Here is a 13,597-nt window from a genome sequence, read left to right as displayed (position 1 = left end):
GGCTTTGGATTCTCATTTCCTTTGTTCGCTTATTCGTTCCTCCAGCGTGGACATTGGGCCAGGTGCAGGGTGTTATATGGGTGGCTTTTCTGGCAAATGCAGTCAGGTTTACCCTCCTCTTTAGCCCCAGAGGTACCGCAGCCTCCTGTGTCTGCCCATCCCTTGCCCCCGATGTCCCCTTCCCTGCAGTCGTTCCAAATGACCTGTAGTTGCCACTGCTGGGCCTGGCTTCTGCAGGGCTGGCCACTCCCCTTCTCCAGGGAGCCCCTAGTTCTGTTTGGAGAACTTTGCCAGGTGCTGGCCCTTCCCCGCTCTTGGGGTGGAAGCCTCTAGAATAGGATGGAGAAGGGTGTATCTGTCTGCATGTCATTCTCTGGTCAGAGAAAATAAGTTCCACCTTTTCTGAACTTGAGTGAGAAAAACAACCAATCAAACTAGATGTTTGCCCATATGAATGTTTAAAATTGCAAAGATAATTCCCATTAGAATGTAAGCTCCACAGAGGAGGTCTTGTTCATTTTGTTCACGAGTGCACCCCATAGCCCGGAATCCCACATAAACTGGCACTCAGTATTTGTGGGATGAATGAATCCATGAGCGTGCAAAGGAGAAAGCGCAAGTTGCTTTTCTGCTTAATACCATGTGATGAATGGCAGCATGTCCCACTAAGATCACTCTGCCCTTTCCCCTGCCAGCGTGTCTCATAATGTTCCCTGGTGGGGGCTGCACTCTCCTATAATTTGTGTAATCAGGCACATTTAGGTGATCCCCATTCCCCCGTATGACAAGCAATCCTGCAGGGGGCTCGTACCTTTGTATAATTGTGCAGAAACGTTCATGGAATAAATGATGAGAAGTGGAGTTGTTACTGACCCACTTTTGGAAGTACTGTGCTGATGCATTCCTAATGAAGCTCCCTTAGAGTTCAGAACAGCAGAATCTGAATCACTGTTGTTTTCAAACATCGGCTTTTAGTGGTACCATCAGCATCACCACTATTGGGACTTTCAGGCAAAATGTGCAGTAAATGAATTGAATTTTGGCTGCTCTCTGTTCCCAAATCTGCATAGTATCTGATTTTGTATGGCCTGCGAGTGAAGGATGAGTTTACATTTTAAATGTTTGGGACCAAAAAAATCAAAAAGTTTTACGACATATGAAAATTATGTGAAATTCACATTTCTGTGTTCTTAAAAAAAAAAGTTTTATTGGAATTAGGCACCATGCCTAATTTTTTAAAAGTATTTTGCGTAGAGATGGAGTCTTGCTGTGTTGCCCAGGTTGTTCTCGAACTCCAGGGCTCAAGTGATCCTCCTGCCTCAGCCTCCCAAAGTCCTGGGATGAAGGTGGGAGCCACACGCATCTGGCCTGCTTACACGTCGTCTGTGGCTGCTTTCAAGCTACAATAGCAAAATGGAATCCTTGTAGCCAGGCACGGCGGCTCACTCCTATAATCCCAGCACTTTTGGAGGCTGAGGCAGGTGGATCACTTGAGGTCAGGAGTTTGAGACCAGCCTGGCCAACACGATGAAACCCTGTCTCTACTAAAAATACAAAAGTTAGCCGGGCATGGTGGTGCATGCCTGTAATCCCAGCTACTCTGGAGTCTGAGGCAAGAAAATTGCAAGCCTGCTGGTGCTTGAACCTGGGAGGCAGAGGTTGCAGTGAGCCAAGATGGCACCACTGCACTCCAGCCTGGGCGACAGAGTGAGATGCTGTCTCAATAAATAAATAAATAAATAAAATTTAAAAAATTGAGTCCTTGTATCAGAGTCTGTCTGGCCCCTTACACACCCCTGCCCTAGACCACTCTGTCCTCCCTGGCCACAGCAATGTTCTCATGATGTGCTATGGCCGTCACATCCTTAGCTCCAGCATCCTAGAGCAAGCTCTCTCCTGCAAAGCCCTACATTTCAGTTCTCCCCTACTCCGGTCATCATTCTCTCCTTCACCCAAAACACTGCTCTCAAATTGGGTGGGAGGAGAAAATAAAACCTTTCATTTTGCAAGCAGGTGACACCTGGATGGCAAATGAATGGCAAAAGAAATTCAGACTAAGGTGTGAATGTCTAATAGGCCCAGCCTTTGTTCTCCCACCCACCTAAGAGGTCCTGGCATGTTTCAAAGAGCTTGCTCATCCCCCATTTTCTCATAGCTGGTCAGAGGGGAGTCTTTTCTAAAGGGGGCATAATCTTTGGGGACTTTCCCAGTTTTCCCCCATGGAAGACTAGGAACCAATAACTTGGTACCATGTTATTTATTCCTTCTTCATCTATAAAATATTTAAGGGAACAAAGCGCATATGTGGTTTACTCTGCCTGGTATGCAAAAAAGAGAACTCGGAGGAGTTGCTAATAAATGAAAATCCAACTTCCCTTGTCTCAGAGTTTGCTGATGCTTCCAAAATCATTTGAGTGAAAGACGGTTGATCAGTGTAGTCGGTGATTCATGTTCTGCTCACATGTGGCATGGGCAGAAGTGTTTCCATCACAGTTTTAAAATTCCAGGCAAGTTTGGTCATCTCCTCATGCTCTTAGCATTTACTGTGAACATCACAGGTTACTCTCTTGCCAGATCACTAAATTAGCAGGCTGATTAAATAACACTGTTTCAAAATGCTCGTTTAGATATTATGGTTACAGCGTGCTTGAAAATCCTACCCCAAAGTGCAGTAAGATTGCCTCCAAAGTATAACCTGGGGGAAATAAGGCATTTTCTCCAGCGCGCATCAATTAAATATTTCCATCACTTCTCCACACACTTCTAACTTGCCTAAAATTGCTTGGAGGTTTGAAAATGAGCAACACAAGAAGACATTTCACAGTCTTAGTATTCCCTGGAATGAGTTCCCTTTTCTCTCCCAAAGAGCTACAGGCGGTTTTTATTTATTTATTTATTTTGAGAAATATCAGCTTCTTTTTAGTTCTATTAAAGAGAAGTGAAATAAAGCTTGCAGCTTTGTTTTTTTAAAATTTTTTTTTTAAACTTTTTTGAGACAGAGTCTCGCTCTGTCAACCAGGCTGGAGTGCAGTTGCACGATGTCAGCTTACTGCAACCTCCACCTCCCAGGTTCAGGCGATTCTTGTGCCTCAGCCTCCCACGTAGCTAAGACGACAGGCACGTGCCACCATGCCCGGTTAATTTTTTTGTAGTTTTAGTAGATACAGGTTTTCACCACGTTGGCCAGGCTGATCTCAAAGTCCTGACTTCAGGTGATCCGCCTGCCTCAGCCTCCCAAAGTGCTGGGATTACAGGCGTGAGCCACCATGCCCGGCCGCTTGCAGCTTTTAAGACCCTCTTTAAGCACTTAGAGTGCTGCCATGTTATCCAGAAGGAAACTCACACATGTAAAGAATCCAAATTATCCCATCCAGGGGTATCACGTATTGACTTTCTTTTCCCCAAGAATTTATTGAGGTCTAATTTATATAGAGGGAAATGCACACGTTTCAGTGGACAGTCTGTTGACTTTTCACATTTGTGTACACTGTGTGACTACCACCAGATCAGGCTGCACATCACCCAGCCAGCCTGCTGGTGCCCATATGCAGGGGAGATCCTCAGTGCCCCTCACCACCCCGGCGAAGCCACCATCAACACAGAACAGAGGTTGCCTGCTCTTGAACTTCAAATAAGTGGATTCATGCAGTCTGTGCTCTTTGGCATCTGTCTGGCCTCTTTCATTCAACATAATGTTTTGGAGGTACATTATATTGTTCCTTTTTTTTTTTTTGGATGAAGTCTCACTCTGTCTCCCAGGCTGGAGTGCAGTGGCGTGATCTCGGCTCACTGCAACCTCCACCTCCCGGGTTCAAGCGATTCTCCTGCCTCAGCCTCCCGAGTAGCTGGGATTACAGGCGCCCACCACCATGTTCAGTTAATTTTTGTATTTTTGGTAGGGACAGGGTTTCGCCATGTTGGCCAGGCTGCTCTCGAACTCCTGACCTCAAGTGATCTGCCCAGCTCGGCCTCCCAAAGTGCTGGGATTACAGGCATGAGCCACTGCGCCAGGCCCAGTTCTATTCCGCTGTGTGCATCTTCCACTTGGTCTATCCATTTTCCTGCCTCATTGCTTTTAAGCCTGTTTGGTTTGCCTGTGCTGAAGTTGTTATGACATTACCAACATGCAAGAGTCAAGTAAAAGTTGCTAATGTTTTTCAGCCGCCCATACTGAATTTTCTATTTTAATAGATCGGACCCTTGAGCCACGCAGGGGTTAGGGGTGCCAACCCCTTGCATAGTCGAAAATTCACATATAACTTCTTTTTCTTTTTTTTTTTTTAGAGACAGGGTCTTGCTCTGTCATCCAGGCTGGAGAGCAGTGGTGCGATCACAGCTCACTGCAGCCTTGAACTCCTGGACTCAATTGATCCTCCTGCCTCAGCTTCCCGAGTAACTGGGACTGTACAGGTGTGCACCACGATCACTGGCTAATTTTTCTTATTTTTTGTGGAGATGAGGTCTCACCATGTTGCCTAGGCTGGTCTTGAACTCCTGGCCTCAAACAATCCTCCTGCCTCGGCCTCCCAGAGGACTGGGATTACAGGTGTGAGCCACTGCATCTGGCCATGTATAACTTTTGACTCTTCCAGAACTTAACTACTAATAGCCTACTGTTGACTGGAAGCCTTACCAATGACAGTCGATGAACACATATTTCGTATGTTATAGGTATTATATTCTTATGATATACAGCCAGCTAGAGGAAAGAAAATGTTTCAAGATAAGCATGAGGAAGAGAACATATATTTACTCTTCATTAAGGGAAGGTGGATCGTCATCAAGGTCTTCGTCCTCATCTTCATTTTGAGTAGGCTGAGGAGGAGGAGGAAGAGGAGGGGTTGGTCTTGCTGTGTCAGAGGCAGCAGAGGTGGAAGAGATAGAGGAGGTGGAAGGGGAGGTGGGAGAGGCAGACACGCTAGGTGTAACTTTTTTGTGTTTTGTTTTGAGACGGAGTCTCACTCTGTCACCCAGGCTGGAGTGCAGTGGCGTGATTTTGGCTCGCTGCAACCTCCGCCTCCTGGGCTTAAGCGATTCTCCTGCCTCAGCCTCCTGAGTAGTTGGGACTACAGGCGTGCACCACCACACCTGGCTATTTTTTTTTTTTTTTTTTTTTTCAGTAGGGACGGGGTTTTGCCACATTGGCCAGGCTGGTCTCGAACTCCTGACCTCATGTGATCTGTCCATCTCAGCCTCCCAACGTGCTGGGATTACAGGTGTAAGCCACCATGCCTGGCTCTGTGTAACTTCTATTGAAAAATATTTTCTCAGCACTCTGGGAGGCCGATGTGGGTGGATAGCGTGAGGCCAGCAGTTTAAGACCAACCTGGGCAACATAGCAAGACCTCCATCTGTATTTGAAAAAGAAAAGACAAAGATCCACATGGAAGTGGACCTGCACAATTCCAATATGTATTGTTCAAGGGTCGTGTGTTTGGATACTATACACAGAGAAACAATATTTCTGTTTGTTCAAACACACTGGACTCCAGTCCGGTCCCTCTTTCTGCAGGCCCAGATTCTCCATGGCAAGAGTGTGGTTAACGGAGGTTGACTGAGATGACACAGTGCGGGCCCCAGCACGGGGCACAGAGTGCGTGCAGCACGAGCTCGGGAAATGTTTGTTCCTTGTCCTCAGTTAAGATTATACGGAACGGAACTGGCCTCTTCAGAAGCCACAGTTCAAAAGCAAACCAAATGGTTGTCTTTAATAGGGGCAGCTGCATGTAATCTGATTTTCATAATTATTCTCCAAATGTACGATGTATGCATAGCCCTGGCACGAGGCGTATGTGGGGAGCATATTGAGAAGCAAAGGCAGCGTTGATGGAGGAGCTAAGTTCATATTTCCGCATCTCGTTAAGTTCTCTCTTTTTATTAAAAAGTGCCACTTTCCAATCTTGAAGTTAATATTTGTGTTTGCTGCTCTGCAAAGCAATTTGGAAAGTGGTTTTAGTGAGATTGCCCCAGAGAGAAAGCTAGTTATGTAAATTCCACAGGAGCCGGGCCAGGAAGGAGGAAAGTTTTTCCAGTTTGATCATTGTCCTTCCTTCCTCTCACTTTGAAAAGAAATACAACTTAGTCCACAGCCATCAAGCCAGTTCTTGATTGTCATCTGTAGCATATACAAGACAAAAAAAAAAAAAATTACAACAGACACAACAATTTTTTTTTTTTTTTGAGACGGAATCTCACTCTGTTGCCCAGGCTGGAGTGAAGTGGTGCAATCTCAGCTCACTGCAACCTCCGCCCCTTGGGTTCAAGCAACTCTCCTCCCTCAGCATTCTGAATAGCTGGGATTATAGGTGCCCGCCACCATGCCCAGCTAATTTATGTATTTTTAGTAGAGATGGGGTTTTGCCATGTTGGCCAGGCTGGTCTCAAACTCCTGGCCTCAAATGATCGGCCTGACTCGGCTCCCGAACTGCTGGGATTACAGGCGTGAGCCACTGCGCCTGGCCCAGACACGACAATGAAAAAAAAAAAAGTTCTAACCTGCATTTAATAATGATACAGGAGATAGAAAGAAATTATTTAGACAGATAGTGAGGGTAAAAGAGTCCTTGACAAGATTTCTCTTCTAACAAAAAGCAGCCCCCAAAATTATTTTTTTCTAACAAAGAGCAGCCTGAAAAATCAAGCTGCAAACATAGATAAACATGCTAAAAACTTACATGGGTGAATGCCAACAGCTGTGCCAATAGGAAAGGGCTACCTGGGGCCAGGCATACCCAACATGAAGACTCCATCTTTCCTTTTCTGTTGTTACCACGTGTACAATAAAGAAACGGACAACATGACACTGGCCAGACAGAGAATCCATCTACATAATACATAGGATTGGGGCTGGGCACGGTGGCTCATGCCTGTAATCCCAGCACTTTGGGAGGCCGGGGTGGGCAGATTACCTGAGGTCAGGAGTTCGAGACCAGCCTGGCCAACATGGTGAAACCCCATCTCTACTAAAAATACAGAAAGTAGCTGTGGGTGATGATGCATGCCTGTAGTCCCAGCTACTTGGGAGATTGAAGCAGGATAATCATTTGAACCCAGGAGACGGAGGTTGGAGTCAGCCAAGATTGTGCCACTGCACTCTAGTCTGCACAACAAGAGCAAAACTCTGTCTCACAAAAAAAAAAAAAAAAAAAGATTAGGGTGCAGACAGCCAACTTTTGACACCTTATACAAATGATACACCTAGCTCTAACCAGTTTTTCATGCCTTATACAAATGGCACACCTGACCCAACCAATCTTTTGTGCCCTATGCAAATCAGACACCACCTTCTCAAACTAATCTGCAAAATTAGGTGTGGAATTTTCCACTTTTGGCATCATGTCAGTGCTCAGAAATGTTCAGATTTTGAACCATTTCATTAGGGATGTTCGACCCATGGCTGTTTTTACTTCCTCATTTCATTTTATTTATTTATTTTTTATTTGAGATGGAGTTTCACTCTTGTCGCCCAGGCTGGAGTACAATGGCGTGATCTTAGTTCACTGCAACCTCTGCCTCCTGGGTTCAAGTGATTCTCCTGCCTCGGCCTCCCGAGTAGCTGGGATTACAGGTGTGCACTGCCATGTCTGGCTAATTTTGTATTTTTAGTAGAGATGGGGTTTCGTCATGTTGGCCAGGCTGGTCTCGAACTCCTGACCTCTGGTGATCTGCCCGCCTCAGCCTCCCAAAGTGCTGGGATTACAGGCGTGAGCCACCGCACCTGGCCAACTTCCCCATTTGAGATGTGAGAGGTAATCCGCCCTAACCATAAATTAGTTTTTCATAGTGTTAAATAAGAAATAAATCATCTTAGTCTCTAGACAAAGAGGTGCAAGGAAAATTGAGTGAATGAATGCAGTGCTTTGGGTCTGAGAATGCAAAAGGTAAACGATGATAAACTTTACCAAGAAGGCCCTATTTACATGGGATTTCTTAGTAGTGAGTACCACGCTTGCATTTAACATAGGATTCCATCTGTATACAAATTAGTTCTATAAAATGCCAGGAACCCTCCAGTAATGCAAAGCCCAAGCCAGTTCCTCTTACAACTAAGCACCACTTGGTTGTCACTAGTTCTGCTTGAAATATGGGGCCATTGTTCTTTCACACTGTAATGACATATTCAAACTATCTCTGCCATGTTCAAATTAGCAATAACCAAATGAAAATTGTAAATTCTGTGTGTTCACTGGCAAGCTGGAACCACTGATGAAAGCTTCAAAAATCCATTATTTCCTGGGCACTCACCAGACCCCCCACAGAGGCATCTCTGTGTCTTCAGCCTCTGGACCTCAGCTTTTGCCCATTCACATCCCCCATGAGGATGGCTCTGGTCCATTTTCTCTCCCAGTTGGGGTTTCTTCTCTCCTTGCTCTCTCCTGGTTAGAGGCTCTTCACTGGGGGTCCGTGGGGTGCCAAGGGCAGTGGGGGTGTCAGGGGGCCTTCTGAAGCAGGCTATTGTTTCGGAATGGTGTTGCATGTCACATGTCACACATGTGACATTGTGTGTGCTTCTCCAGACTAGCGGGTCTGTCCCATGCACCAGATTCTCAAAGAGGCCAGAGACCCCTGCCCTAGATGACAGTCTCACCCCAGGATCCAGAGAGCACCCGGATCTCTGTTCAGCCCTGCTGTGTCACAGTCCCACTGAGATGTCAATAACCACATTCTCGGCCAGGCATAGTGGCTCACACCTATACTTCCAGCACTTTGGGAGGCTGAGGCGGGTGGATCACCTGAGGTCAGGAGTTTGAGACCAGCCTGGCCAACATGGTGAAACCCTGTCTCTACTAAAAATACAAAAATTAGCTGGGTTTGGTGGTGGGCACCTGTAATCCCAACTACTTGGGAGGCTGGGGCAGGAGAATCACTTGAACCCAGGAGGCGGAGGTTGCAATGAGCTGAGATCTTGCCATTGCACTCCAGCCTGGGTGACAAGAGTGAAACTCCATCTCAAACAAAAAACAAAAAACTAACCACATGCTTGATATTTCTGTGTCTTCCCTGCTGGTTAGTGACATCCAAGGCAGGCCACATGAGGAAGAACCCTCTGAGATCTTCCACCCTTCACTTCCCTAACCCGGAATCCAGTCATTCTCCAGGTTTTGGGGCTCCCAATTCCAAATGTTCATTCCTCTCTCTCCCGCCTTCCCTGTGACACTGCCTGGGTGTGTAGCCTCAGCACCCCTTTTGTCGAATTGGCCTCTGGCTCTGGGGTTTCCTCGCTCGGTCCTCCACACTGGGTCAGTTCTCTCAATGGCCACCTCCTTCCTTGCACAAGATCAAGTGCAGACTCCTGACCTGGGTGCTGGAGGGCAGTCCTTCCATCGCCCCATTCTCCTCATCCAGGTTCTCAGGCCACATGGGCAGGCTTGCCATGGTTATGGTTGACTTGTGTGCTGCCCCCATCTTGGTCCATTTGCATTGCTATAAAGGAACTCCTGGAGCTGGTAATTTTTTATTTTTATTATTTATTTATTTAGAGATGAAGTCTCACTCTTGTCCCCCAGGCTGGAGTGCAATGGCATGATCTTGGCTCACTGCAACCTCCGCCTGCCGGGTGCAGGTGATTCTCCTGCCTCAGCCTCCCAAGTAGCTGGGATTACAGGCATGCATCATGACACCCAGCTAATTTTTGTATTTTTAGTAGAGACAGGGTTTCACCATGTTGGCCAGTCTAGCCTCAAACTCCTGACATCAGGTGAACCGCCGGCCTCGGCCTCTCAAAGTGCTGGGATTACAGGCATGAGCCACCGTGCCCGGCTGAAGCTGGTAATTAATAAAGAAAAGAGGTTTCCTTGCTCTGCAGGCTGCACAAGCAGCATGGCACAGCATCTGCACTGGTGAGGGCCACAGGCTGCTGCTCCTGGCAAAAGGAGCGGTGGAGCCACATGCGCAGAGATTACAGGGCAAGAGAGGAAGCAAGAAAGTGCGGGGGACAATCAGCTCTCAAGGGAGCTAACAGAGCGAAAACTCACTCATTACTATGAGGATGGCACAAAACCATGAGGGATCCTCCCCAGGACCCACCCCCCACCAGGCCCTACCCCCAACACGGGATCGAATTTCAATACGGGGTTTGGATACTTGGAGTCAAATATCCAATACATGGCACTCCCAAAAGATGCTGAAATCCTAATCCCCAGTATTGTGACTAGGACATTATTTGGAGCTAGGGTTGTATGGAAAAATCAAACTGCCTTTCCTCTTCTCTCACACCACAAGAGTCAACACAGAGGACTCCTGCAATGAACAGGCTGGGGAGTTCTCCCTGCCAGCAAGTTGGCACTCAGTTCTGCAGTGGCGCCAGCTGGGTGTCCCCCAGTCCAGTTCAATTCCAACAATGTCCATCTGCAGACAGCACAAGATCCCACAGGGTAAGGGCTCAGTCCCACAAGACAGTCATCACTTTTTTTTTTTTTTTTTTTTTTTTGAGGCAGGGTCTGGCTCTGTTGCCCAGGCTGGAGTACAGTGGCGTGATCATGGCTCACTGCAACCTCGACCTCCTGGGCTCAAGTGATCCTCCTACCTCAGCCTCCTGAGTAGCTGGGACCCCAGGCATGTGCCATTACACCCAGCTAATTTTTTATTTTGTACAGAGGGGGTCTTGCCATATTGCCCAGGCTGGCCTTGAATTCTTAGTCTCAAGTGATTCTCTGGCCTCAGCCTCCCAAAGTGTTGGGCTCTCAGGCGTGAGCCATTGCATCCAGCCACCTGCCCCCACTTCTGATGCCAGTCACAAGCCCCAGCTCGTTCTACCTGTGCTTCTGACTGGCTATAAATTGGGGTTCTCACCCCCCTCAGGTTTGATTAGCTAGAGTGGCTCACAAAACTCAGGGCAACACTGACATTTTCTGGATGATTAGAAAGGGTGTTACAAAGGCTTCTGATGGACACCAGAGGAAGAGACTCGTAGGGCAAGGATGGAGGAGGGGCATTAAGCTTCCGTGCCCTCCCTAGGTGCACCACCCTCAGGAACCTCCATGGGTTTAGCTATTTGGAAGCTTCTCCAACTCTGTCCTTTTTTTTTTTTTTTTTTTTTTTGAGACTGAGTCTCGCTCTGTCGACCAGGCTGGAGTGCAGTGGCACGATCTTGGCTCACTGCAACCTCCACCTCCTGGGTTCAAGCGATTCTCCTGCCTCCGCCTCCCAAGTAGCTGAGATTACAGACATGCACCACCATACCTGGCTAATTTTTGTATTTTTAGCAGTGACAGGGTTTCACTATGTTGGCCAGGCTGACTCCTCCAACTCCTGACGTCAAGCGATCCACCCACCTTGGCCTCCCAAACTGCTGGGATTATAGACGTGAGCCACCGCGCCTGGCCCCCCTTTTGGGTTTTTATGGAGCCTTCATTGGCTAAGCATGATCGAAGCTGGACAACCATGTTGAAGTGTGATTGGACAAAAACAGTACGACTGAACACCATCAGTCAGAGTGGTGAAGCCCCGCCAGGCCTGTCTGTACAGCATTTCTTCCTCCTGGGCAGCAGGCACGACTCCTCCTGAAATGGGGGTCTCGTGACCCTCAGTCAGACAAGGCAGGTCAGAGAATTTCTCCGTGGCCGGCTCCAAGATGGAAAGGTGGGGGAAGATTCAAGTATATTTTCATTTTCTATGGTCTGACGTGGGGAGAAAAAGGAGCAGGTGAAAGGACGGCAGGTGAAAGGAGGAAGGAGAAAGGTCAGAGAGAGAGAGAGAAGCTACACCTGAAGCCTGCTTCCAAGGCCCCAACATGATAACAAAGGACTGTCGTTCCCCTTTATTGCTCTGAAGCTGTTTCCACACTGCTTCAGGAACCAAGGAAAAAAGGCCAAATATTGCAACAGAAGATCTGCTTATTGTTTTAGTCACTGAGGAAATAACAAGGGTGGTGGGAATTATGAGCCAGGCATGGTGGAGGAAAACCAATGCATAAATATCATCATCTCACAGGGTCTTTGCAGATGATCAAGTGAAGATGAATCACCAGGATGGGCTCTAATCCAACACGACTGTGTCCTCGTAAAGTCTAGACTCAGACACACACACACACACACACATACACACACACACACAAACACACACACACAAACACACACACATACACACACACAAACACACACACACAAACACACACACAAACACACACACAAACACACACACATACACACACACACAAACACACATACACAAACACACACACATACACACACACAAACACACACACATACACACACACAAACACACACAAACACACACACATACACACACAAACACACACACGGCCTAGTAGAGATGGAGGCAGAGACGGGGCAATACTTCTACAGGCCGAGGAACACGGAAGATTTGCTAGCAAACCCCAGGAGCCCAGAGGGATGCAGGGAACAGATTTGCTCGCGCAGCCTCCAAACAGAAATGAACCTAGCCTATACCTTGATTTGGATTTCGGGCCTCCTGCTGAAATCCTAATCCCCAGCACACAGGGGTATTATAAGTACATGGTCATCTTGGATTACAGCCCACTCTGGTGACTTCATCTTCACTTGATCATCTGCAAAGACCCTTGTGAGATGATGATATTTATAAATTGGTTTTCCTCCACCGTGCCTGGCACATAATTCCCACCAACCTTGTTATTTCTCTCCAAACTGTGAGAGAAGACGTTTCTGTTGTTCTGAGCCCTCCAGCTTGTGGAACTTTGTGCTGGCAGCACCAGGACACCCCACTGTCCTCTCCCTGTCTCTTCTGCCTGGTGGGTCTTCTCTTCCTTTACTGAAAGGAAAAGGGCATTTGATCCTTGTTCCAGGTCAAATGTCCCTTCCCTGCAAGCTTCCCCTGCCCACAGCACTTCTCCCCCAAACCCAACCAAAGGGTCCCTGTCCCTCCCCCATGCTGGCCACGCTACATGGCCACCGTGTCCTATGCCCACCTTCTCCTTGACCACAAACTCCTGGAGGACAAAGCTCTGTGCTCTTGGTCTTCAGGCCCCTGGCTGAGGACTGGGCCTGGCACCAACTTGATCAACAGAAGCATTTACTGCATTGGAGGTACTGGGGGCAGCCAGCATAAAGGGAGACAGAAAAACCATCTCAACCCACACACCCAGAGCTGAACCCACTTCTCCCCAGGCTCTGTTCTCTGCTGAGTGACCCACCATGGCCTGGCAGGACACCCACCCTTCACTCCTCCTACTTCATTTTTTTTTTTTGAGACAGAGTCTCGCTCTGTCGCCCAGGCTGGAGTGCAGTGGCATGATCTCTGCCCACTGCAACTTCCACCTCCCGGGTTCAAGCGATCCTCGTGCCTCAGCCTCCCAAGTAGCAGGGATTACAGGCACCCACTACCATGCCCTGCTAATTTTTGTATTTTTAGTAGAGATGGGGTTCACCATGTTGGCCAGGCTGGTCTTGAACTCTTGACCTCAGGTGATCTGCCTGCTTTGGCCTCTCAAAGTGTTGGGATTACAGGCGTGAGCCACACTGCACCCGGCCTACTCCTCCTACTTCTTCAAGGCTGGGGCTTCTGGCTGTGAGCATCTCAGAAATCTGTTTGCTTCTCTCCTAAGTCACCGCCGCCTGCTTGTGCCTTCTCTGTCTCCAGCACCTGCTGAGCAGCCATC

The sequence above is a fragment of the Nomascus leucogenys genome, chromosome 7b (genome assembly GCF_006542625.1).
Source record: "Nomascus leucogenys isolate Asia chromosome 7b, Asia_NLE_v1, whole genome shotgun sequence".
NCBI classification, from domain to species: domain Eukaryota; kingdom Metazoa; phylum Chordata; class Mammalia; order Primates; family Hylobatidae; genus Nomascus; species Nomascus leucogenys.
Note: the sequence above shows the minus strand (reverse complement) of the source record.